The 22,724-nt window shown below is 39.0% G+C and overlaps 1 protein-coding gene across 1 annotated transcript in view; it reads left to right on the top strand.

The window, feature by feature from the left end:
• The first annotated feature begins 10,988 nt into the window (after positions 1–10,988).
• The window catches only part of cdin1 (CDAN1 interacting nuclease 1), a 201,328-nt gene continuing 189,592 nt past the window's right edge, over positions 10,989–22,724 (top strand). Inside the window, exon 1 of the mRNA XM_078406394.1 lies at positions 10,989–11,011. The gene's annotated coding sequence lies outside the window, so the exon portion shown is untranslated. The remainder of the gene's footprint in view (positions 11,012–22,724) is intronic.

Genomic DNA, 22,724 nt, shown 5'->3' with positions numbered 1-22,724 from the left:
GTTGGATGCGACTGCCTACAAATTCTCGGCAGCTGCTGTTTGTCATCACCTATGAATATGAGGGTCCTGGTTGATTTACTTTAACCAGCTTTGTTTACATTCTAGCTTTCTTGAAATCACAATGATTTTTTTACTCTTAGCAGTTTATACGCACAGGTGTTAGTCAGTATAGTGACCATCTGTCTGGTCCATTATATTGCTTTTAACAGCATTGCGCATGTAATGCAACTTCAAAAACACGATTATAAGATTTTAATCATTTAACAAAAAGAAACAGCGCATTGTGGCTTTTTCCAATGGTGCTTTCAACATCTCTGTGACATGCGCCCTATAAAATGCTGAAAATAAAAACAGGAAATCCACAAATAAGCGTGCTCGATACGTGTGCTGTGTTTGGTTTAATAATAATGGGAGACAACAAAAACGACTTCAAACGTCACAACATTATTTCTTAAATCCTGAGAACCAACAATGAGAAGGAGATGACTGAATTGCTTAACCTGTAAATCAGTGGCATTGGTAGTGTGGTTTTAATCTGACAGAGCTATTCTTGCAGAATATGTGCCAAAACATTAAATTTGCAGATCACATTACGCTGTTTTCCCCCCAGTGATTTATTGGAAGTATTCCATCCGTTCAAGCATTGCCAGCTATTATAGTCTAAATGTTCTCACACAATGGTATCTTCATTGGGCAATTTTGGGCTGATGCTGAGAAAGAGCCCAACACACAAAAAGTAGTATGACTTTTGATGATGATGATGATGATGATACTTTATTATCACATGCACCCATGTACCTAGGTACGGTGAAATTCTTTGTTTTGCATACAATCCAGTAAAATCATATGACAGATAAGCAGAATTATAGATAAGTACAAAAGTAGATTTCAGCGAGATAGTACACAGAGTCACCACATTTCTGGCGCCAACGTTTTCAAGAGAACAATCTTATCTTGGCCTTAAAGGCCCGTTGCCCTGGTGACATCGATCCTCTCCTTCATCCGCCGCCATCTTGAAATACATATATTCTATATATCTTTGAGTCTGAAAATCAGTGACAACTATGATTGACAGTGGCAATCTGTTAAATTTTTTTCATCATTACAAATATTTGTCATGTCTTATAGCTGGACGCAGCATTTCAAGATATTCCATGCCGGTGTTGAAAATATTGCCATAAATATAAAAGATACGCTGCCGCATTATGGCTGGCAGAATTATCTGTCGGTTTCTAAAAGAGCCAGCCTACCCATTCTCTGGATATAGTGTGAAAAATCAACACAATGCCCATTAGCAAAGCTATTTGCCTGAACCTATCCACTGGGTACTTCAAGCTCAACATTTTCTTATATTTAACACTCTGCTCTTAAAGGATGAAGGAATAATCTAATTATTCCACTCAATATGGTTAGTTTTTGACCTTATCCAACTTTGGATGAATACACATAGTTCCTCTGCCTCTGGAGACATTAGGAAGGACATGCTCAGATGTGGAGTATGACAGATGAAATAACCTTAAAATATTCAGTACCTCCAGCATTGTTGGCTTTCTAGAAACTGAATCACAAACCACAGATTGTTAATTCTGTCTCAAGGTCTCTATTTTCAGTGAAGGGATAATCAGTTATTCAAATCTTACAAAACTTCAACTGCCCATCTGATAAACATTAAGGGGGGGAAAAAAAGTTGTTTATTATGTTTGAGACTTTATCAAAGATTTCAGATCTGTGGTTTATGCACTTGAGGTGATGACAGCATTGTTGGCACTTTAACAAACCATCACATTGACTTACAGTTGGCTTAATAGCCAGCCTCAAAAGTGGTTTAAGGTATTCAATAGGAAAACACAACACACTTTAATTTTTAAATATATTATTGTTTCCTAGTTAATTACACTGATTTCATACACAGTTCTGCATAGTTTAGTATAACCATGGCTGCAGCGATACTATTTGCAAAACTGACCCGAGTCTGAGCCTCATAAACCAATGCAATAAAGTGAAGCAAAATGAAGAACAGCTGACCAAGTCATTACTAAATTGCTATATAATTCATTTCACATGATTTCCTTTATGCTATGATCAGCAGAGTAACTAGCCTGTAGAAACATTTAAACTGACTGCCAAACTTGTGATAAAGATTAAAAAGAATTATTACAATTAGCTATGAGTACTAATGCATGAAAACAAAATGCCTGGTTTTATGCTATAAAATGCTTTCTTCCTTCCCCCCCCCCCCATATCACCCCACCCCCTCATATCACTATACACACACACCTGTTTCCTAGTTGAAAATGATGTTGTACAAGTGTGCTCAATGCCGTTATGTAAGCCTGAAATAGAACATAATGTAGTAAGGCGTAATTATAGCAAATGAATAGTCAGCACTTCAATTTCCTCATCATTGAGGAGTGTTCCTTCCTTACTGCACTGTGTTTAACTTTGTATGACTCTATGAAGATTTGCATTTGTCCAGCTATATTTGGTGCAAGCTCACTTAGTTTGCTACTTTCCTAATGGCCCTTGACAACAGCATTACTGTATTCAATCCCCGGTTAATGAATATTTTCATATACAAGCACAATGACTTCGAATTTCCATCTTGTTACTTGTGATGAGTTTAAGCCAAAGTCTGTCAAACATTTTCTTCCTTTATTAACCACATTGATACCACAAATCACTATTAGAAGGGAATTATTTTTAAATTAAGATCTGGTGTGGTAGAAAGTTATTGAACATATGTAATAAGAATCAACAATGTTCATTTAAAGAAGGTCCATACTGGACAAAATCAGCACAATTTGTTTTCTTTTCTGTTTTTATCCATTTCTTCTCCCCACTGTGCTTGTGCTCTCCTTTCCTGAACCACTGACGAGCTCAATGCTACTGAATAGTCACAGACTTTGTTGACCCAGTCCTGGACATGGCATGATAATCTTTATGTTGGATTGGTGGATCAGCAAAACAATCCACTTGTATTTAATTAGTCATCCCCATTGCAGCTCCTCAAAACTGAATGTTAAAGACCCATTACTCTCTCAATTAGCAAGTATTTAAATAAAATAACCATTTATTTTGACAGTTTAGTTTTAACTGAACAGAGCAATTATGTTATTTTCAACTATAATATTATTTGGAAATATATGTTTCCTGGTTCACTTCCATCCACACCCATCCCTCCCCCTTCCCTGGCACTTTTCCCAGCAACCGTAGGAGGTATAACACTTCTCCCCCCTTTACCACCATCGAGGGATCTAAACAGCCCCTCCAAGTGAGACAGAGATTCACCTGCATCTTCTCCAACCTTGTCTAATGCATTTAGTCCTCTCCATGTGGCATCCTCAACACGGAGAGATTAAATGCAGACATCTGATTGCCAACCATTTTAACTCCCTTTCCCATTCCCACACTGACCTCAGCCTTCTCCAGGGTGAGGCCAAATGCAAAGTAGAGGAAAAGGACCTCATATTCTTTCTGGGTAATCAACAACCCAATAGCATAAACATTGAAATCTCAAATTTCAGGGAACTCATACCCTCTCTGACCCTTTCCCTCTCCACCTGTGTACTCTTTTCACACACACCCAGCTTCCCACCTCACCTCCAAGCCCTCTTTCATTCTGTTTCTCTTCTTCCTGCCCTCTCTTCTTCACCATTGCTCACCCCTCCCCAACTTCTGTTGTTCCCAACTGCCATCACCCCTCATTCAGTTCCATTCTTCACCTTTTTTATCTATTAGCTTCCAAAATCTACAGCCTTTTGTTTTCCACATAACCTCCCAGTCTTTCTTGCTATCTCCATCCTTTCCTCTCCCACCTGACTGTTTTAAGTTAATCACCTCCTCCTCACCTGTATCCAACTATCATTGCCAGCTCTTGTCCCACCCCCTCCCCCCAGTTCATTATTACTGGCTACTTCCCTTCTGCTCTTTCAGTCTCACTGAAGGGCCTTGACTCAAAACATTGACTGTCCACAACTCTCCACAGATGCTGCCTGACCCATGGAGATCCTCCAGTTGCTTTCAATGTAGCCCTCAACTCATTTATTCTCAGTTGATGAAGAAAAGGTTCCTGTCCACGTTTTTGATGACTTTTATCAACTTATCTTTCTACCTGGAAAGATTTATGGACATATCCTCACTTTGTCCTTCCAAAATACTTATCATCCTCCATTAATTGTGTCTTCCCTTGCCTTGCAGCATCTCTCCAAATGCAGTAAAGTGCACCTCCAGATTGTATTCCGTTCTGTGGAACATGACAGGCTGGCAAACAAATCATTATGGTCACAAAATACCTGCTTATATCTTAGTGTTTGTAGAAACAGAATCAGAGATTCTGCTAAATTCATTTGAAAGTTTAGAACTAGTTACGAAGCTGCATTTATAATTCCTGTGGTATTGCTCAGTGTCATTTCATTGTGAACTTCAAAACAGAATAGCACAGATGAATTAACCCTGTAAAATCTACTTTTGTTTGCATAGAGCTTTTGTTTCAGCCAAAATGAATACAAGTACACCCCAGACTGCAAAGTACAAACATCCGTATAATGTTTTGTGGCCAAAGTTTCATTTCAGACCCCTTGATATTATATTTTGTTTTCTACAAGAAGGTTATATTGCATTCTAAGTTCTTTCAGGACAGTGATAGGTTTCTTTGTCAGCTTACTTCGAGTTTACCTGTCAAATACTACAGATGGTACGAGAGTACAACCAATCTAGTTATTTACATAAACTCGCAAGGCAGAAACTGGAAACCAGTGTAAAGAATGCCAAGGGCCCAGTGATTCATGAGAATTTGCAATCAAACCATTAGTCAAAATCAATCATCCTAAATAGAGTAAAGAAAAGTCAAATGGCTCAAATGTAGTCATGTGAAACTACAATGCTGGCAATATAAAAGGATGCTGCTATAGGTAACTGGTCAAGCACTAAGAATCTTTTTATAAATTATGTAAAGGCAATTTATCAAACATTGCATATTGATTATACGCAAGCGCATAAGTATGACCACTTAGCAATGCCAGGCAGTACCTGTCCTAATGAAAGAAATAATACCTGAGCACGATGCCATTTAACATCTTACTAACACTGAAATGAATACTGCCAATTTCATACTTTGTCTATAGATACATTTTTATTGTGACTGCTACTGCCTGATTATTGCTTTGAGAAAGAATAAATATGCCTAATTTTGTTTAAATTCTCTGCTTGAAAATTTACTCTTGTGAGTTATATGTGTTGAGAGACAAAAGGCAAAAGTATTATTTTTTGGTACAATATGGAAGCCTTACTTTTAAAAATTGTTTCAAGCAATGGTTCAATAGAGCAATTGTGTAGACTGACTCACAGAAGTATTGTGTCAAAGAACAATTCTATAAAAAGGAATATAAATGGCCCCCAATACCTTTTTATCGTATTGCATTATTTTAGTTTTGGGTTATAAAAACATTTGAAAAAACAGATACCAATAACATGAGTTCCATTAATTAAATATGTTTCCTTCTGTACTTAATTTACAATGTAGGGAAATGTCAATAATCATTAAAAAAATTCAGGTGATGGCAATCTAACTTTTATTTTTTATCTACTGACATCAAAAAAGATTGGGGAATATCCATGTTTTCAAATGTAAATAGTGTCATTATTCATGATGATACTTTTTACTTCATATATTTTGAATTTCTACAAATCATTTCAGTACAATTATGTAATATTCTGATTAAAAAAGATCTTATTTGTTTGGAGACTGAGTTTACCATTATTTCACCAACACTACCCTTTGAAAAGAAGGTCAAATTAACATTCTGTTTTGCTTTAAAGTAAATTCAGTCTCATAGTTTATTACATATATTTTGTCTACGTTTACAAATATATTATGTAAATTGCAGGTAAAACGCGGTTTAGTTGGAAGGAGTCTTAAATGCTCAAAGTAGAAATCTAACAGCTTTCCGTAAATTAATAGCTTTATAGTTTCCAATGGATTTGGAAATATATAAATCGTATTTGAATCCAACACCTGTACATACTTTTGACTAAATATGCCTAATTTGCTCTGCATCTAAAGTTTGGTCTGTTTCCATAAATAGAAATTTATACTTTTCGACTGGTAAATTGGTGAAACTCTGGGTTATAACTTTGGTAAGAAGAGGCCGACTCGGGAGCTCCAAGCCGCGGAGAGTGTTTCAACCGTCCCGTTGCGGGGAGCTTCGATCATCCCGACGCGAGGGCCTCGGACAGTCGGCAGCAGCGACTGCGGATGATTCAACAGTCCCGACCACAGGTGAACAAAGAGGAAGAGAATTGAACTTTATTACCTTCCATCACAGTGAGGAATGTGGAATCTGCTGTGGTGGATGTTTATGTTAAATTTTATTTTATGTGGCCGTGTGTCGTTGCTTTTTACTTAGTATGGCTGTATGGTAACTCAAATCTCACTGTACCTTAATTGGTACATGTGACAATAAATTGATCTTGAAATCTTGAAATAATGTTCAGGACTCAGTATCTCCTGAACGGAGGGAGAAATTACGGCACACAGACTAAGAATGAAATATTATCTGCAATGGATAAATGTGGGTGTAAATTGTTAAATCACATACACTAGTAGAAATAGAGGGAAAGAAAGATTGGATTAAGATATCCAAAGTAAACAAAAAGCTAAATAAGCATAATTTTGAAACCTCTTTAACTAAAACCTGAAGGAAAGAGAGTTATCAGTTGCAATAGGTAATTTTCATTTAGGAAATTGTTGTTTTTCAACAAAGAACACTCATTATCTTGTAAAAGGGATATTGAATTGGAAAAACCATACCTTTCTGAATCAGCTTTAGCTCACATCTAAAGGAGATGGATTCATGCCGTTCAATGCAATTGATGTGAGTTGTCGGTGAGACTATGTTCTTAAAAATCCACTTGTTGCATGGCACATAATGGATGCAAATATTTCAATTTCACCACTTAACCATGCATTTTGTCATGCAAATTAAACTCCATTTTTATTACAACAAAGCATTATCCTCGATGGACCTATTCTACAATAATGATACGATCTGCTTTGAGGAAAAAAGTGGTATTCTATAAATAGAGAGCTATATTCAAATAACCATCCTTTAAAATACACAAAATCGTGTTTTTGCAGACAACCACATCATGAGATCAATACATATAACAAATGTCACCAATTTAGCTTTGGATGATAGTTTTGTCAATCAAACGTAAATGCAACATAGTCTTTACATGTATGATACCTTTAAGTGTGTTGGCTTCTTGTATTTATTATGTTTTTAGCAGATGTCCTTCCCATGAGTGTGGTTTCTTATGAACATAGTTTTCTGATGTTTGTCTGCAGATTATTTTTCAAAACAACAATAATGATGCCCTATCAATAATTTCCTTGGGACCATGTCAGAACAGAGCACTGACAGCCATCCTTTGAGTTAAAGGTTCATGAAAATAATAACTACCACAATTCAAATTGTACAAACAATAAATTGAAATAGATTCAAGAGATTGCTTTCAAAGTTGTAATCTACTTTCAGGGATTCAGTTGATGTTTATAATTTGCTTGAGCTTCAGTCTTGCACTTTCTGTTATCAATGAACCCTCAATAAGATTACATCCTTCTAATCACTTCTAAGTAACAATTATTTCACATATAACATGAAATACCAGTCATATGGAGCGATGTTTTAAAAATAATGACCTCACCTGAATATTTAACCTTTGATATCGGAATATCTAGTTCACTATAATTTGTATTTTGAACTGCTTTTAAATATTCCTTCCTCAATTTTCTCTCAAAGGATTATAACTGTTGATGTCTTTTATTAATCCAGCAGCCTTTACAACCTGACACATTTTACATGAATATTGTCGCTTTCTCCCTTGATATGACAGTAATCTGTTTCATTGAGTAAATTTTGCTCCTGAATAATGGGGTTGGATTTCTAGGTCATTGCTGTGGAGTATTTACTTATTAATAGTTTGATTGCCATATACATAAAAGTTATCATGTAAAGCCGTGAACATGTCTGTACATTTAATGAAGCAATGATGAGAGGAAGCTTAGCCATGGCAAGAAAAGAGGCTTAACCTCTGTAAGCCAAAGTGACAAATGTATACATCATGTAAGCGGTCAGAATCAAATTGTAACAAACAGAAGTAAATGGGTTAACACTAGAATAAATGAAGAGCTTTTTTCTATCATTCATCCAACATCACTTTAAACCAGTCATTTACTGATTATCTTTGTAGCCAGTCTAAGCAACCACTTCCACACACATATTCATAAAATTTTGCAACTTAGCAGAAATTCACCCTTTTGAGTGACCACGAAAAGAAATATGTGATAAAGTTTGGATGGTGCGATCTTGGCATAGTTAAGAAATGGGCATAAAAGTATTACATGCCTGTGTTTTTTTAATGTCCTAGGGACTCTGATCAGTATAAATTACCTGTGACATCTCATTAATCCTCTTTTTTCTCACAAACGCATAATTAATGATAACATCGACAATAATATACAAATTAGGTAACTGATGGTTTATGATGTTAGTTTTGATTAACATCACAAACCAAAAAATGACAGTAATGTAATGCATATCCCAAAAGGCAACAAGCACTTTGACCTAAAACATACATTTTTTTCACAATCCCAATGATTAATCCTCTTCGGGATTAACAGAAGACAAAACACTGGCCAGTGGCAGTAGTATTTCTGCCTTGTCTCTGTAAAACAAACTGCCTGGATTATATTTGTTTAATGGGATGAATCCTAAAGTATATAAAAGCCCCTCTTCATTTCCGCTATTCTTATTTTCTTGTTAACCAAATGACAGATAAATAGAGTAACAAAAATGGGTTCTTGCTGTTTCAATTCTTCCTGCAACTAATCTTAAAAGATAATGACATAATTACATGTCATTGGAAAGTACTGCAGTTCTGTATGTTCTCAACTTCGGTGACATATTAGTTTCTCGAGTCTTCACTTGGCTGAGATACATTTCATCCAAAAGCCATGCCCCAGAACAGGTCTCATCACATTCCTACTTCATCTCCTGTACTTGCACAGCTCAGTCCAGGATCACTTTACTAATCTTAAATGGTAAATGTTATTTGATGTCCCTCAGTGCCTGTAATTCCCCTCTCTAACAGGTCCAGCAGTAAATCTAGACCTCACTACAGTCAATTAAATGGTACACTTGAACAGTAAAAAGTATATACTTGGCTTTCCTCCCAGGACAAATATTGAGTATATAATGTATTTTTACTCGATTTTTCATCATACATTAACACGTTAAAGCACAAGAGAATGGCACAAACTGACAGAAGTTGAATTAACCCAATTCTAAATGTGCTGTTGTGATCACTAACAGAACAGATTTTATTTCCACATTCCACAGTATTCCATTTACTTTGAGAAATGTACGCACACCATTTACAGAAGAAGGTTGCCCCCCTCCCCCGCAAATCGTCCATGCTTTAAGCCGAAGTTTCCCACATTCAGTGCAATTCAGAAATTTATTGCATTATCCTCAAAGTTATCTAACTCTCTGGTAAAGGTACATGTCCTGAACTACTTGTATTGTAGGTTATAACAAATTAGGTTTTGTTTTTAGACCAAACATAACAGCATGACGTTTGAAGTGTGAGACTGGGTGTCAAAGTGAATTTTTACAATCTATAAAAACAAGATGAAAAGGTTTATTTATAAAAGGTAACTGAGAATTCAGATCGATTCAGGTAGTCTTTATCAGTGCGCTCCAGTGATCAGTAGCAGCTTCAGTACACAAATGCATATTCATTTCACTGTTATGCTTTAATAGGCAATATCCATATACCAAACATAAACAGTATAATAGAATCATTACACAGACAAAAATGGTTGGCAAATCCAACTACAATGAGAGTAGTTGGGCAACTGCTTAATAGATCAAAGAGTTTCTAACTGTATTTGCATCTGGGATTTTTTTGCACACTACATCTCTTAAATCAATGCATTGTAAAGTTAAAGCAGGTGAATAAACTTTACCATATTGTTGTGGTTGCATTCATGCTCAAAAAGAATTTGCATGCCCGAGAGAGTAATCCAAGTCCACTAATCCAAATTCTGATCTGATATTGTGATTGTCGTTTATTTTTCTATATTTGACATATGTCAAACACAGCAATAAAGACTAATAAGAATTTATTGCATTTCTCTAATACACAAGATCTGGCCGAAGCAGACAATCCTAGAGTATTACAATGGTACTGGCAATAAGTCTAATTTAGTGAATCCATATTTAAATATTCAACTTCCATGAAACAAATTATTAGAATCATTACAAAATACAAGACCAAATCTAGATATTTGATCCTGTGATCAAGATTGATATTTCAGTGCAGGTTAGAGGATGTGCTGGATTGTTGGAGGTGCCATTTTGTGATTAATGGTGAATTAAGGCCCTGATGACGTGCTGTGGGTAAATAAAAATCTTATGGCAGTATTTGAAAATGGACAGGGAGTTTAACCTAATACCCACGCCAACATTTATCATTCACCCAACATCACCAAAAATAGACACTTCTGTGTTGATTTTCAGGGGTCAGGCAGCATCTCTGGAGAACATGAATAGGATAAAAAGTGCGGGCCTTGTCAATAAACTAGAAAAATACTTTCAAAATAACGAATCGGATGCAATTTTGTTGGGATATTCTAGTGGTATGAAAGATCAAACATAAATGTAAATTCATTCTTTTATTTTTGAACCGTGGCAAACATAGATTAGCTAGAAACACAAAATAAAATCTTTTTAAGTTTCTTAATCTGGAATACTTCCCAGAGACTCCTGCCAAGAAATGTAATGTGTACTATTTTGAGCATGCTAGGTGAACTCCATGCTTGAAAATCACATCAGCATTCATCATTTTATTCACTTATCAAAAATGGTCTCATCAGCAAAGATCCAGGAATTTGCATCCCTTTAATAGCAACAAAGATAAAGGGACAACATTGGAGACTAAACAAAGTGAGGTAGGTCAATTTTTAGGCACTTCACCTTCTCAAAATAGTCTTCAGATGCATCTAGTTACATGTCATGTTATTGTAAAATTCTCTATTGATGTTCCCTTGTTCTGGCACATATGAAATTTGCAGTCACCACTGTATCATTTATGACAAAAATACCATGACTGGTGTCAGGAGCTATTTGATTCTTTTCTGCTGCATTAACTAAGAACTTAACTCAGATTTCGATTGTCCATCAGTTTAAGGCTCACTTCACAAATAGCTGAATCTACATATGTGCATCCTTTATACATAAGTTCTCAGTATGCCTTGGCAAATATTCCACTGGTCGCACTGCTACTTTCTCCTTTACATTGCAATTGCTTGGTTGCTGTGTTACATAGAGATTCTGTGATGTATGTCTTTTTGCCCATCCCTAGCTATTGCAAATGGCAGGTTTTCCCTGTAAATCTTGTCTTTTTATTTGTATGTGTCCAGCTGAGCAAGACTGCATGTGTTAGAGTTTGTACATAGCTCATCTGGTTATTTATCCCCAAGGGTGGTTTTGCCGTTCTTCAGGGCTGTGCTGTGGGTGGTTTATCCATCGCTTCCTATTCTGGAAGCAGCTAGTACACACATAACTAATGATTTAATTTTCATTTTGTTTTGTTTTGTTAATTTTTCCATCTGATAGCTTGAAGCAAAACTTTTGTGTATAATTTCAAAAAGTAACATTTATTGCTCAAGAAGTGGGTAAAATTGTTGCTGCCTTCCATGCAAATAAAATTGTATAAGCAGCTTAAGATGAAAAGTAAAACCATGTGAACTTCAATTGAAATCCTATGGAAATCACTACTGATTTCTGAAGCTGGCAGTACTGTTGCTGGATACAAAATGTTTGAGTTCCTGTTCATTTTTTCTTTTCATTCTGAGGAAGACATCTAGTTTTGTAGCACCGGCAATGAATATCATGCAAGCTAATATTCTTCCTCTGTGATCCTATGTAAAGTATCAATAGGCTATTCAATTGCAGGGGATATCTGTTCAATCCTGTCTTCAGCTTAGGTTTATAATGAACACAAAGCATGCATAGATTACGACCAGGAATCCTCGTTGATTTTCCCTCTTTAGAATTATTTGGTATTGATTTTGAATTTTTTAATACTTTATGCACATGAGAAAAATGATAGTGCTTCCAAAGGGTTTTCTGCAAAGGAAGACCCATCTTTCAAAGTAATTATAAATATATTGAATTCACTTCCAACATTTTTTCAAGTTGATTTTCACCCAGATCGAATGAGATTTAGGTTGGCCAAAAGAGAGTCCAACCAAACCCCTTTATCAATTATTTTCATAAAACTTGCCAAATTAAACTTAAATCTTTAAATTCGGTCAGGTTGGTGATGAAACATAAAATTTGATTTGCGATACAAGAACAGTTCATGTTATTGCACTAGGTTTCATTATGTACTAAGAAACAAAGTTATGGATTCTTTAAAAATGTCTTCAGCATTTCTTACTTTTACAATTTTTATTTCCAATTCTAAAAATACAAAACCATTCAAATTGCAAGTATTAAAATATAATAATTCTATTTAGCTAATACATAACTAAAAGCAGTAATCACACTGACTTGACCCCTGTAATGGGAAGGCACAAGGTAACAGTTAGAAGGGATGAATATAATGATTTTTTTAAAATCTAATACAATACTGTAAGCTTTTTAGAACAAGAAACCATACATTATATCTTTACAGTAATTTGACTGACCAATGTTTGTGATTCAGTAAGTCTGCCTTGAAAAGGTATCACTAGGGGGCAGTAACACGTCATGTACCTAAAGCCTAAGGCAGCAGTGCAGATCAGAACAAAGGGTTTTTTTCCCTCAGAAACTGTGAGTTCAGAGAATAATATTGATTGTATCTATGAATTATGTTTGGAATTCTTTTCTGCTGATCAGTGTAATGTTATAAATTGCGTAAAAGCATAAGTAAATCTTGTGCATCTTTTTATTGCAATTACTGAATCGCAATGTTGATAATCTCATTATCAAGCCATTTTATATTATTTGGACACAATTGTATCATCTACTTCAAACTTTTTTTTCATTCTTAAAATGTTCACTGGAGTTTGCACATTCTTTCTAAATTATTCCTGAAATAGTAATGCTTTCTCATATGCAATGATTGATTGTAAACTAATGTGATGCTGGGAAGAACAAAGTAGATTTTTTCATTTGACTTTTTTACTTTCTTGTATCATTTTAGTTATTTACAACAAATGTTGAATATGAATGATATATGCCAGATGGAAAAAATATCTCTTCCATAAAATACAACTTTAATTTCTCAGCTGGTGCCAATGTTTTGCTGGTAACTTCTACAGATACAAGTTGCTGGAAAAAAACATGAGATAGAATTTTACCACATTAAGCACAAATGTATTTATAAGAGCAATTTTATTTTTTTGCAATTCAAAATGATGACTCTAAAAATTTGAGTTCAATAGTTTAGACTGATACTTTGAAATGGTTAGTAATGTAAATCATTTTATTTTTTATAACTTCTAATTTTCTTGAACCAAGATTCTTTTAAATATTTTGTTAATCAATATTAATCTTAAATGATCTATTCTTTTTTTCTATTTATCTGCAAAAAGTGTAAATTGTGAAATAAATCTGCTATATCTAATTATCAGTAGCCTCAAAACAAGGGTTTTACTTCTGTGGGGAAATTAAAGGTAGTCTTGGGTTGACGTTATTGTCAAGTGTATTGACAAAGTTAGCATTACAAAAACAGCTGAAATTACTATGAAATACTTTGTGAAATCCAAACATAATAATTAAAGAGAGAGTGCAGTGGTAAAATGGGATTTATACCTTGATTAGCCTTGCTTTTTATCTGTCATCTTGATTCTTTGGCAACAAAAAAGTTGCTGATGATGCTCACAGGAGGGTTTATGGCAGTTCACATCAGGTCAAGGTTTCAACCTGCCATCAGATTCTTCATACTGCAAGAGCAAACCATAGCAGAGATTAGTTTGCGCCTAACTCCTTTTTGAAAGATTTTCTGTTTACATTTTAATCATTCACTGTGTACCCATTCCCCCAAAAAAGAGTCCAGTGCAGAGTGCAAGGGCTTGAACCAGTGCATTCACATTTATTAAGAATAAAGGAACTACATTTATATTTCATGTTTTACTGTTCTCTCAAGCAAAAAGAATGAAGAATAGTTTGGTATGTGCCAGCATATTAGTGGTAGGTTCTATTTGAGGCATAAAATATGATTAGGATAAAATGTCAAGAGTTAAATCTTTAATGTTTTTTATATACACAGGTTTCTGGACATGTGATAAATCCTATTTTTCTATGTTGTGGGGATCAGAGAAGGGCGGGTGAATGTTGATGCAGCATGTTCACAAACTTCTTTATTTCTGCAACCTATATTTGAATTTTTCTCCAACAATGCAATGACGGATCTGTAAAGATTGCATATAAAATAAATCTGGGAGGATTCGAGTCTGAATTGACAATCGCACTCAGAGAGAGAAAAATGACATTTAATATTCTGGTCCCATTCTGATGCCTAGTCATTGGACTGATCTGAGATTAAATTGACACTTTGCAAAATAAACTGTACATTTAGACTTTGTGCTTCCAAATAAATGTTTTGATACAGATACTAAATACGAATAAACAAAAGGGTGTTCCATATTTCAAAATATTCTTGATAAGCACAAAATGATTTCCTTTGCACTCAACTTTGTAACAACTTAACAACTTCAGGTGTTTTAAAGTCAACAAAAGCATGTTAAACATCAATGTTTCCATGTTATAAGGTTTTACTTAAATCCAAATAACTAATTGAAGAAAAGGTTAAAATAAGTTATCCAAGCTTTTTAAATGCTGAGTGACAATGTAATCAGATTATTGAAATTGCACTGTACATCTGGACAGAATTAACAAGTGTCACATAAAAATAAAGATTTTGAAGAGGATTTCTGCAAGAATAATGAATGTAGAAGATGTTCTAATAACAGCAACTTCCCTTTGAACAGAAAAATAACAAAAACTGAACATTTGTTTGGTCAGCAATGAAATGGACAGTTGTGGAGTTAGTTATAAAAAGAACTCACTATAGAAAACAACTGGCCAGATCTCAATGATGAAATTATAAGATTAGATCAATTTACTGGACTTCTATGGTTTTAACACCATGAAAAGGAATTTTAAATTGATTGTGCAACAAATATGCTTGATGATTCAGATATCGTCTCTCATTCAACATTTTGTTGTGCAAGATTCACTCAAAGTTTGCTGGAAATACACTTAACATATCAACCACAAAAACTGTTTTTCAAATTCATTTGCTTCTATTTTCCTTAGAAAGGTTAATTAATTTGTGCAATGATCATTTTGAGTTAACATAGCCACTAGTATTAAAGTAAGCATAGCCCAGATTTAATACACAGCAGAGCTTTGAAAAATATTAGAAACAAAAGAAGTCTTTTTCTTGTCAGGGTTAGAAATAACCCAAGTACCAGGGCTAAAATATATAACATCCAGCCCACTGTACTATAGAGGAAGGTTTTTTTTTTAATGTTTATGGGAAATAGTCTCTTCTTCTAACTGTCTGCATAGAAATCGTATTTTAAGAAAACCAGGTTGCTGTTATACGACCTCAGTTAATCATCACAAAACAAAAAATTCAAATGCAATTTGATAATGAGCACTGTGCCTCCAGGATATTAGAAATTGATAGCAAACTCAGAATGTGGTATGTTTGTAGGCAGAAGCAATCAGAGAAATTCATGACTCAATAAATCTAGACTTATTAAAAATGCAGTTTTGGAATTTATTTATATTCAATGTGCAATGTGCACATCACATCTTGCTTACAAACATATTGAGGTATTCAAACATATTGATTCTGAGCAGCTTATGGTGCCTTTGGAATCTAATTATCAATTTGCTTCACAAACAGTGAGAACTCCAGCATAACATTACGTTGATTGCAGACAATGATGTGAAATTGAATTCCTACTTTCCAGCTGTTAGATAGGGTAAGAGGTTAATTTTGAGTCAGAACGCCATATTAAAAACTACTGTTTAAACCCATGTATTGTGTGGACTGTTTTACTTCATTCAAATGAAACTAACTAGACATTAATTCATACTCAGTGAAGGCTGTCCCAAACATTGTCAACTTTAACACGATGCAGAATGTAACTATATCTTTCAAAGGCATGTGAAAACTTTCATTGCAACATTTTGCATCTCTTATAATGTTCAGATTGAAAGCAAACCAGGGCCGGATTAACACAGTAACGAAAATAGCATTTGCTACGGGCCCCGGGCTTTTGAGGGCCCCGGGCTAAATGCTTGAAATTGGCACCCCTAAATGCTTGAAATCGACATCACTAAATGCTAAAAAACTGGCAGGGGCGCTGTGTTGCGCGCGCTGATTCCCAACCGCCGCGGTTTGAATGTGTTGGCGGAGCTGCGCGGACCAATGGGCAGCCGGCACGTCACCGCTTAACTGCAGTCTCCACCCCTCTTACTCCACACATCTGCCTCACCCAAACACCTCACTCCTCCGGACCTCTCTGCACAAATATTGGCCTTGTATCCCCACACTCCCTGGCCCTCTAACTCCTCACTCATCGGCTCTTTTCTCTCAAGTCCCCGGGCCACTTTCACCACCTCATCACCCCCCCCCCCCCCCCACTCCCATCTCCCACTCCGGCCCTCCTTCTCCCTACTTCTCCAGTGCTCTCTCCCCACTCCTCTGGCACCTGCTCCCCCGAATCCCCCGCTGCTCGCTCTTCTGCCCGTTCTTTCCCTGCCCTTCCGCCCCTCCCTCTCCTTGCTAGGGCCTTCTCTCTCGTTTCACTCCTGTGGTCCTCTCTCTCCCCACTCCTCTGGCTCTCTCCTTCTCCCCATTCCACTGGGCGACTCTATCCCAAATCGCCCTTCCCTCTGTCCTCCCAGACTTTCATTCCCCCAAATAGCCACTGTTCATCCTCTCTTCCACCAATCTACCATCCCCCTTTATTCCCAGTCTTCTGTCCCACTCTCCCTCCTCTTCTCCATCCCACTCTTCCTCCTGCACATCTCCATTACGCTCTCCCCATTTCCTCCGAACCTCTTCCCCCCCCCTTCTCAAGCCTTTACTTTCCATTTCTATAGGCACTTTCCTTCACACTTTCGGCCCTTTCTCAGCCCCTACCCGTCCGTACCTCTCTCTCTCTCTCTCTCTACTCTTCTGGCCCATACTCCCAAAATCCTGCGACTCCCTCTCACCCATCCCAAAAGCTCTGGCCCTCTTTCTCGCCAATCCCCCGGCCTTCTCTCCTCACTTCCCGGACCCTGCCTCCTCCTCCACTCTTCTACAACCACCTCTACCCACACCTTGCATGCCGCTCAGCATCCACTGCTCCAGCACTCCCTACCCTTACTCCGTCCGTCTCACCCCTTATACCTCCAGTGTCGCCTCTATACACTCCTCCGACCCTACCTTTTCCACATTCCTCCGGCCCTCCCTGTCTCTACTTCTCTGGCACCCTCAGCTCCTACTCCTCTGGCCCTCTTCTCGCAATCCTCCGTCATTCACCCGACGGTGGTGCAGCAGTAGAGTTGCTGCCTTACAGCGCTTGCAGCACCGGAGACCCGGGTTCCATCCCAACCACGGGAGCTGTCTGTATGGAGTTTGTACGTTCTGCCCGTGACCACGTGGGTTTTCGATGAGATCTTCGGTTTCCTCCCACACTCCAAAAACGTACAGGTTTGGCTTTGGTTTGGTTAATTGGCTTGGTGTATGTGTAAAATTGTCCCTAGTGTGTGTGGGGATCGCTGGTTGGTACGGACAGTGGGCCGAAGGGCCTGTTTTCGTGCTGTATCTCTAAACTAAACCCCTCCATCACACACTCTCTGAGAGTCCCGTATAAGGCCCGTGGGCCGCTGTAGGCCCCAACACTGTAGGCCCAGACAGTGTAGGCTAACGGAGCTCGCTAACGTTAATGGGATTTGAGGAGCGGGTCCGAGTGTGTTCGGGGAGCGGAGCTGAGTGTGTTCGCCGAACGGAGGTTGCAACCCGTCTCCTGGCCCCGGCGGCCGTCATTGGTGGAGCGGGAGCACGTGGCCGCTGGATGGGTGAGGTCACATGGGGCGTGGGCAGTGATGTCACCTTGTCCCGTATTTAAGGCCCCTTTATAACATATGCTACGGGCCCCGCACTAGCTTAATCCGGCCCTGAAGCAAACAAATTAGTTGCAGTGCAATACAAGAGATGGAAACTTGAGGTATTATATTAAATGATTTTGTGAAAGAAACAATATGATTATAAAGCTGATATCTAGAGGATTGGTTTCAAATGGATATAAACGCCAGTGGTGTTAGAGGATGCCTCAATCTAAACTTGAGCAACATTTTATTATTCTTTGCTTTCACAGGGGCTCCTTTATTTTGTACACTGTACACTCTGTCTCTTAAGTTTTACAGGATGACTTGATTGACATTATTTTTTAAACTAGAAAAGTGGGACTATGATATAGCTCTCCTCCTAAATACAGTATGTGCTATAACTTGAGGCATGCAAATTACACTTGTGCTTTTGAATGACTAAGATTAATGACACTACACCAAGGTCTTTGTTTCTCTATTTGGCTGTTTAGTGTGAAATACAATCCTAAAACATTATCTATCATCTATTAATCCCAGAATTGTGTTCACAACATGCAACACACATTGTTTAGGGCAATTTACAACAGTAACATACTGAGCACAATTGCATTTAATTACTTTGATTCTAATTACATTCACCAAAGACTAATAAAATAAATGAGACAAGTGGCTCTTTAAAAAAAGCTTCTGCAATTCACATATGCTGTCTTTGACTGGGAAAGTGATGTCACTGATGGATTTATGAGGGCTACCACTTCTTGAAGCAATTTAGAAATTAAATTCTGCTTAAATTTACTGAATTTAAAAATATGAGATGGAACAATGCATAACCACTAGCAGGAACAATCTTAATTCTTAAACATATCATTTAAAAAAAACCAAATCGACTTACATCAAACCACAATTTTAGAATCAAAACATTAATGTTTGCACAAAGAAAGGCTACAGAAAACATAAACAATTTGCATAAATAAATCAAGTATTACAGTTAAGTCGCATGAGGCTTTAATTGTTCTGTTTTAAAACAAGAAAAATCCTTTGTTCGTGTAAAAAAACAATTTATTTCAACCATTGCCTTGGCTAAGCCGAAACAAAACAAACCAGAATATATTCAGCTCTGCGTTGACAAAGTAGTTTTGTAGGAAACTAAATGCAGCTGGCAGAACCAAGTTACTGTGTCAGTCACATCTCCCCACAGATTGCACTGAAAATTCAGTGATAAAGGTACCCTGATGGACAGGAAGCAGCATGTGAGGCTGGGAAAGCACATCTCGGACCCACAGACCCTCAGCATAGGAGCTCCACAAGGCTGCGTACTCTCCCCTCTCCTTTACTCTCTCCACACACCAATGACTGCACCTCCACAGACTCCTCTGTCAAGCTCCTCTGTCAAGATGACACTACCCTGATTGGACTGATCCAGGGAGGAATCTGCCTACAGAGGGGAAGTGACACAGCTGGCGTCCTGGTGCCCTCGCAACAACCTGGAGCTCAATGCTCTCAAGACAGTGGAACTAATTGTAGACTTTCGAAAAGATCCCCCTCCCCTTCCCCCACTCACCATCAACAACACCATAGTCACATCTGTGGAGTCATTTAAGTTCCTTGGAACCATCATCTCCAGGGACCTTAAATGGGGGGGCCACCATCGACTCCACAGTGATGGCGGCGCGCACGGACGCAGCGGCTCACAGCTCTCCCTTTCGGTGCGTTTTATGTGTGTTATCTGTGTTATGTCTGTTAGTCAATTTTAGTCATGCAAACCAGGCAAATCAGGCAAATCCTACCTACAACCGAAAGGATCTTCTGATCATAGGATTCCAGTGCAATCGGGACCTTGTGCGCGAATTTCCACACCCGCGAAATATCCCGGAAGAGATAGCCAGGACACCGGGCGCTCCGTGGATAGTTGTCGGCGCGAACAGGCGTCGCAGGCGGAGGAGAAACAGGAAGCAAAAGCGAGGATGCCGGTCCGGTATACTTGCCAAGCTAAAGAGACAGCCACACAAACCACCGCTACCTAGCATGTTTCTCACCAACGCCAGATCCATCATCAACAAAATGGACGAACTAAAACTACAGATATCAGCAAACAAACTCGTGGAGGACTGTTGCATTCTCTTGGTAACAGAGACATGGCTTCATCCACTTATCCCAGACGGAGCCATTGAGCTAGCCGGGCGTACAGCGTTTCGTTGGGACAGAAACATCGACTCCGGTAAGAGCAAGGGGGGGGGGGTTATGCATTTACGTGCACAACAGCTGGTGCACTAACATCCAAATCATAGATAGCCACTGTTCTCCTGATCTGGAGTCCCTAACAGTTAAATGCAGGCATTTTTACCTTCCTCGCGAATTTACAGGGGTTATAGTAACAGCAGTCTACATCCCACCGAATGCTAACGCTAGCACAGCTTTAGGCTACCTGCTCGGTGCAATAAACTCACAACAGAGCACATATCCAGAAGCAGCCCACATCATAGCCGGGGACTTCAACCATGCAGACCTAAAGTCAGTTCTCCCGAAACTTGAACAACACATAAGATGTGCTACCAGGGGGAAAAACACACTAGACAAGGTTTACTCAAATATTAAGAAGGGTTTCAGGTCAGCACCACTACCACACCTGGGGCAGTCAGATCACCTGTCCATATTCCTAACTCCAGCATACACCCCACTCAGGAGGAAAACTCCAGTCACCATAAAGACTGTTAAGACATGGCCTGAAGGAGCTTCCTCGCAGCTGCAGGATTGCTTCGAAAGGACCAACTGGGATATTTTTGAGGATCAGGACTTGGAGGAGTACACATCAACTGTACTTTGCTACATCCAAAACTGTGTTGACAATGTCACCGTCGACAAACGCATCCGGTTGTATCCCAATCAAAAACCCTGGATGACAAAGGATGTCAGGTCTCTCCTCAAGGACCGTAACACCGCCTTCAGGTCTAATGATAGAGCTCTATACAGTGCTGCTAGAACCAACCTGAAGAGAGGCATCAAGGATGCCAAAGCGTCCTACAAGAGGAAGATTGAGGACCACTTTTCCAACAATGACCCACGGCGGGTATGGCAAGGCATCCAGCACATCACCAACTACAAGACCAGCAACCGCACGACTGCCGACGGCGACGCCTCGCTGGCAGAGGAACTTAACTGTTTCTTTGCTCGTTTCGAGGTGAAAGCTACAGTGGCAGACATAACACCCTCTCCAGCACCTGACAGCAACACCTTCACTGTGCAGGAGTATGATGTTAAGCGCGTGCTCAGAGCAGTGAATCCCAGGAAAGCTGCAGGCCCCGATGGTGTGACGGGCAGAGTGCTGAGGGAATGTGCAGACCAATTATCTGAGGTCTTCACAAAAATCTTCAACCTGTCCCTTTTAAAATCCACCATCCCTCCCTGCCTGAAGTCCGCCACAATCATCCCACTGCCAAAAAAGTCTGTCATCAGCGGTCTTAACGACTACCGTCCGGTAGCACTCACACCGGTCATCACAAAGTGCTTCGAGAGACTGGTCCTGCAGCACATCAAAGCCAGCCTCCCACCCACCTTCGACCCACACCAGTTTGCCTACAGAGCAAATAGGTCTACAGGGGATGCCATCGACACTGCTCTTCACACTGCACTGACCCACCTTGAACACCAGGGGAGCTATGTGAGGATGCTCTTCCTCGACTTCAGCTCTGCCTTTAACACGGTCATCCCGAGCAGACTGGTCACCAAACTTTCCGACCTTGGATTTTCCCAAACCATCTGCCAATGGATCAAGGACTTCCTGACCAACCGCCCCCAGACCGTCAAAATAGGCCCTCACCTCTCCTCCACCATTACACTGAGCACCGGCTCACCACAGGGCTGTGTGTTGAGCCCCATCCTTTACTCCCTCTACACTCACGACTGCGCCCCCACCCATCCCACCAACACCATCATCAAGTTCGCGGATGACACGACTGTGGTTGGACTCATCTCAGAAGGAGATGAGACAGCCTATAGGGATAAAATCCAAAGGCTGGCAGCATGGTGTTCAGTGAACAATCTGGTCCTGAACTCCTCCAAAACAAAGGAACTTATAATTGACTTTAGAAAAACCAGTGTAGATTACGACCCACTCTACATCAATGGGGTCTGTGTGGAAAGGGTACCAGCTTTCAGGTTCCTGGGTACGCACATCGCAGAGGATCTTACCTGGTCTACCAACACCATTACCACAGTGAAGAAGGCACAGCAGAGACTCCACTTCCTGAGGATCCTCAGGAAAACCAACCTGCAGGAGAAGCTCATGTTGTCCTTCTATCGCTGCTCCATCGAGAGTGTGCTGGCATACTGTATAACCACATGGTATGCCAGCTGCTCAGAAAAGGACAGGAAGGCCCTTCAGAGGGTCATCACGACGGCCCAGAAGATCATCGGCTGCTCACTGCCCTCCCTGGAGCACCTGTTCAGCCTACGCTGCCTCAGTAGAGCAGGCAAAATAATAAAAGATCCATCCCACCCCGGCCACCGTCTGTTTGTTCATCTGCCCTCTGGTCGACGTTTCAGGTCGATCAAATCCCGAAC

Source organism: Rhinoraja longicauda, chromosome 10 (assembly GCF_053455715.1).
Source record: "Rhinoraja longicauda isolate Sanriku21f chromosome 10, sRhiLon1.1, whole genome shotgun sequence".
NCBI lineage: Eukaryota > Metazoa > Chordata > Chondrichthyes > Rajiformes > Arhynchobatidae > Rhinoraja > Rhinoraja longicauda.
Note: the sequence above shows the minus strand (reverse complement) of the source record. Positions and strands in the feature narration are given on the sequence as shown.